This window comes from Puntigrus tetrazona, chromosome 1 (genome assembly GCF_018831695.1).
Source record: "Puntigrus tetrazona isolate hp1 chromosome 1, ASM1883169v1, whole genome shotgun sequence".
In the NCBI taxonomy this organism is placed as follows: domain Eukaryota; kingdom Metazoa; phylum Chordata; class Actinopteri; order Cypriniformes; family Cyprinidae; genus Puntigrus; species Puntigrus tetrazona.
The window spans coordinates 31,147,647-31,153,346 of NC_056699.1; the positions used below are offsets into that span (position 1 = coordinate 31,147,647).

General features: G+C 39.6%; 1 protein-coding gene across 1 annotated transcript in view; it reads left to right on the plus strand.

The window, feature by feature from the left end:
* Positions 1-5,700, plus strand: part of LOC122350689 (ephrin type-B receptor 3-like) — a 202,765-nt gene that overhangs the window by 54,633 nt on the left and 142,432 nt on the right. The gene's annotated exons all lie outside the window — the stretch shown is intronic.

Consider the following 5,700-nt stretch of genomic DNA (forward strand, 5'->3'; position numbering starts at 1 on the left):
ATATTTCCAGATCTGGTCACCCAAATTGCGTGCGCGAAGGGCAGGGATGTCGCTTGATACGTGTGTTACTCATGTCATGTCATGTAACGTACTGAACTGAAGAGGCAGCGAACATCACCGCGAGCTGTAGTCTATTCAAGCTCATTGCGTACTTCCGCAAAAGCCATTAAAATATTAAAGAGATATCAATAGGATTATTGTATCTCATGTTTCATATTTTATCCCTGATAAAGCATTTTAAAGCATTACTCTAGTGAACCAATTTTTTATTTTATTTATTTATTCTTATTCTTATTCTTATTTTTTTTTATTTTTAAGCTCTGGTTCACATGGTACTTTCCGGCTACAGATCTATTATTGGGAGATGAGAAGGTCAGTGGTTTTCATGCTGAAAAAATCTTAACCATTGACTTGGGTCATGTGAGGTACATCAGACAACCTATAGCAGGGGCATCAGTGACTTTAAATGTTTTAAAATATAACATTTTTGATTTTACACCAGCAACCCCCCCCCCAAATGCTTTGCATTTGATCTTATTTGGGGCTTATTTGGTGTTTGATTCATGTCGGGTTCCCTCTTACGTCATACTCCAGGGTTCCTTTAGGCATTTATGCACACTCGTGCTCTTCAAAAAACAGCGCTTAGAGGACATGCAAAAATACACAGATTAAAATGCATTTATAGTTACATAGAATGGAAGATATAGATTGTACAGCTTGTTTATTGCGCCCAAGAGTGTAATTTATAAGCAAGTCCACATCTTACTAACGAGAAGCCACGATTATAACCACGGGTCGAGAGCTCCGACCACGTAAGTTTGCGATGCTGTTTGGTAATGTTCGTTTGAACCATGCTTTCGGGAAACGCGGAATCATTGAACTATGTTGGAATTTTACACCATAGATGGCTAACGATGCTTTTGGGGAAATGCGCTCCATAGCTGGCATGTTGTTCAATTCACCACCTGGTGGATATTATATGAAACACAACAATGTTTTAATAAATCTGAAAAAGCACCTGCAGGGAGCTCCGTGATCACGAGTGCCGAATTGCAGACTGCCAAGTGAAAATAGATTTTTAATGGCCAGATCTGTACAGTTTGTACTGTCGTCCACCTTGCTTTGCAGTGGGGAAATCACACTGTTTTTATACAACATAATTTACTAGAAACTAATGACTCCAGAAGGCTAGCGCTGTCTAGTAAGAGATTGCTGCATCCGCTCATATGTTAAAAAATAAGTTGGATACAGTATGTACTTTATATACACCATACCACCAGTGCTACTAGTGTGTAAAGTGTTTGCAGGTAAAGCCCCCCTGGAGCGGCCCAGGGTCAAGCGTCCTCCTCAGTGGCGCATAGAGCGAAATTGCAATATCAACAACTCAACTCAATACCACAGTAGCATCGCATACAGGACCGAACGGCAAGTTCTGCATTAGCGGCCAGTTAAATGTACATCAAATTGACACAGATAAATGGAAAGCAGAATTCCTTTTCCACACAATGAAGGCTTATTGCTGCGCACGAGGCAGAAAATACACGCGTGTCTCCTCGTGCAGAGGTAGAAAATCACATTCATAACATTTAAATACCAACTAGAGATTAAAAATGAATCATTTGTCCTAAAACTCAATGCTTATAATTCTTTTTTCAATATTCGCTCCGGGCGGCAAGTCGGAGGAAGGCGGCACGCTCTCGCAAGCCGCTGAACACATTTAGCAGTCCATTACAATTTTCACTATAGGCTGCCTTTCCAAATTGAATAATGACTGTTAATACTCCGCATTTTGTAAAACTGTCATGTGAGGAAGCACTGAGTATATTCCAGCAATCTGTCACTCTACCCTTTGTTTGCCAACTGCTAACTGACAGATATGATTAGCATTCAGGAAAACCCTTCAGTGGGATTTGTATATCTAAATGCTGAGGCGAGAAAATAACGCAAATTAGTGGAATCAGCAGGATCCGGGGCTGCCCGAAATGGACCGCTGATTGAATTTCTTTTTTCGCGATTCTTTTTTTTTTTTTTTGCCTATCAAAGCTCCCCGATTTGTTTCCCTTGCACACCAAAGCTATTATTTCCAGCTTTTTAGCGTATTAAGTAATTGTGCTATCATGGGTCTATTTCCTCCTCTGGGAACTGACATGCAGCTGGAGGCAATCTCCAATGCCTATTTCCATACCCAGATAGACTGTCAACAGAGAGCAGAGAGATACAGAGAGGGAGGTGGGCAGATGGAGGGACAAAGAGAGAGAATGAAGGAGAGAGATAAAAAAAACGAAGAAAAGGCAAGAGAGAGAGAGAGAAGAGAGATGATGAGGCCTAGACTGCTCTGCACCGTCGGGTCACTAGCTCTGAGTCCATTCATTAAAGGCGAATGAGAATTTTAAACTGCATACGAAATCATAATTGCATTTTCTACCGGCAGTCCCCTGTGCTAACGATGAAATTGTTTACCTGTGGGACTACATCTCTCCTCGCTCTCTTCCTAAAATCTTTTCTCTCGGTACCCCGTCTCCTCCTAGCCTTACACCTCATGCACACAAACACAGCGGCGCTGGAAAATGCCCCAAAACTGTCATCGAAAGAGAGGAAAAGAGACACGGAGAAAAGACGAAGAAAGAAGGGGAGGGAAAGAATCTCTAGAACTATATCTTCCACACAGACCCTCTCTTGTCCTCCTGTCATAAAGGTCTTGTCCTCGGGGGCAAGCAAAGTGCCGTTGAGATGGGATGATTGCTGGGGGAGAGAGAGAGACTTATGCTCTACGCTGTCTGTCATCGTAACAATTCAGACGCACTCGGAATAATAAAACACTCCGCTTTCTTCCAAATGGACCACCTAAACCCTTCCTCGACGTTGTTATTATGCGCTACATGACCATTAAGCAAAAGCCCGAACTGGAGGTCAGGCAGACGAACAACTTTTCCAGGGTTCGCTGCCAGAGCCATGGCCATTTTTTTTTTTTTTTTTTTTGTAAGAAAAGTTTAAAACGCGGTTGCAGGGAATTGGATCGATTTTCTAAATTACTGTCTCCTGTTCATCTCCCCTGCTGTTCTAACCCCCTGCTCAGACAGTATGTCAGCTGATACTCAATACATGTCTGACTGAGGGGAAAAAATATATATTCATATTGACATAGCCATTACGGAGTCCATTAACTGGCACTGAGGGTTGTATTTAATTGGCTTTTTAGAAGGTGCGCCACTGAATTGTGGACTTCGCCGGATCCGGTAGCTGCTTTTTAGGTGAAAGTAGCAGAAACGACTCTTTTAGATTGCGTGGTGTAAGAATGAGGCTTAATTGCTCCAAAAACAACTGAAATCATTATAATAAAACCTAATAAACTAGTGAAAATGAAGCTTAATTAAAGATGAATGTAGTATTGTTTTTATGTTTTTTTGCTTTTATTTTCCCAGTGCACCCATACCGATATTCGTTTTTTTCCCACTGTGTAATTACAAGCCTCGTGAAGAGCCATACCGGGAGTCGTTTTACAATATGTGCAAATTAAAATTGAACTAATTTCCTAGATCCAAATGACCACTTTGTTATCATGCCTGCCTCCAGCGCTGCCTCATCCTGCTTTGCATCCTTTGATATTGAGAGCTGAACCGTTCTGCAGCATGGCTGCCTGTGGATCCTCTGGGGAAAGGTAAATGCTGCAGAATCGTACCGTTCTTGGTATCACTGGTCTTCACTTCACAGAGGCAGATCTACTTCTTCTGTTGGCCTAATTAGAGCAGCCATGGGTCTTGTAAAAATACCAATACTTGTGGTTCTAGTTAGAGGTCGTAATAAGAATGATACTAGTAATAAGATCAGGAGCAGTACCGCTAAGGACAGAAATAATTGGAGCAGAAGTGTTAAATAGAAATAAAAGGGTCTTTCTTCAACTTTGGACACTCTTATTTCCCAGGGGTTCATTTTTGGTTAAAACATATTTGGGGTTTTTTTTTTGTTGTTGTTGTTTTTTATGCTGTTTTTTATGAATATTTTATTGTTTGTCATCTCCAGTCCCTCTGTAATTTTGTCAAATTATGCACAAAGTGTGAAAATATATTTTAATTGTGTGTAATTGGGATACAAAAAAAAGATAGCTATGAAATTAGCCTTAACAAGACATTTTATTTCAAAATGTTCCTAACATATTTTTAACCTCCAGCATTTCCATCAGAGAAACGCAATAATTAGAATTGTTTCATTGTTGTGGCAACTTTCAAGACTTTCAGGGGGACAAAATGGGACAAAAAATTATTTTATAATTCAGTTGACAATATTCCATTTAAAAATATATTTTTTTTGTCATTAAAACTTACATAATAAATATGGCTTTTTGTCTAAAAAGTTGTTCCTTTTCAGTTCAGATCTTTTTACTTTTTAATTTTTAACCATCTTGTCCCATCTGGAATTTAATGCACACTTTCCAATAAATTTAGAAAAGATAAAAGACCCACTCTACATTTTCACCTATGAAATATTCTGTTTCACTTCAAAATATGTCTTATTGTGAAAATAAAATGGGTTGCGATACGCATTTCGAATTGACTTTAATGTGCAAATCATGAAAGATATATATTTTTTTTACATCTGCTTGGTGGCTTATTTGTTTGACTGCTTGTCGTATTTGCACTTCCGTAATATATGCTTTCCATTTCCGTGAAATAGAAGTTGACTTTGTTTACAACAGATCTAAATAAAAGTAAGAGCCCTCATTAATGATTTATACATTGGAGTTGTTTTCCTTGCTAGGAAAGCTGCCAAACGTCTATACCGATTCTAAAAAGTTGCTAACAGAGGTCCTGCGCACACAACTTGTTTCCCTGCATTACAATAAGGACGAAATGCTGCTGGGGAAGCTCTCCGGGAATGGCCCTGTTACTGGAGAAGGTGTCTGGAGTCTGAGAGAAACAGATCAATGCCTGTAATGTTGTGGCTGTAGAGAATTACCAACCTCTGAGGAGCGAATTTAAATAAGAGTAAAACTAGTGTGTGTGTGTGTGTGTGTGTGAGAGAGAGAGAGAGAGAGGTAGAGACACTACAGAAAGAGATCTGCTATCTTACATCTATGATGTGTGTAAGTATGTGTGCTTGTGTGTGTACCACTTAACTCAGTCTCGTCTGGCTGCTCTCCTGGGCCTTGGCAAATCTTTCAGTGTGGAGTCTAAGTCCAAGATGGGGAGTGTTTAAGAGCTGCTATGGTTTGGAGCATAGAAAAGATCAAATGAGTTAGGCTGCACACTGGAGAGAAAGAGAGAGACCGAGAGAGGGAGAAGGAGAAGCTTTTAATGTATCTCTTAAGCTACCGGTTCCATGGAGACTGATGGGGTAGTTAAAGATTGAAAACATTACCTGACTTTTTATCTGCCTTATACTTGTCCGTATTTTAACTGGTCATTTAGGGATCTCGTCTGCATGTGAGTTTAGACCAGCAATATGAACCCTAATCCTAACTCTAACCTTATAGCAAGTACATGTAGTTAATTAATATTACTCAGCCTATGAATGACATAAGTTCTGAAGCCTTCTTCATTTGTGTTTTTCCCCTAGCAAATAAGGATATATATTTGACTAACTGTTACTTTAATGAAATAATTGGCATACTATATAATTGTATTGGTTCAGTTAAATTAGTTTTTTCAATAAACCCCGGAACTCACAACCTTAACGTATCTCTTGTGTTTTCTCCACAGCCTG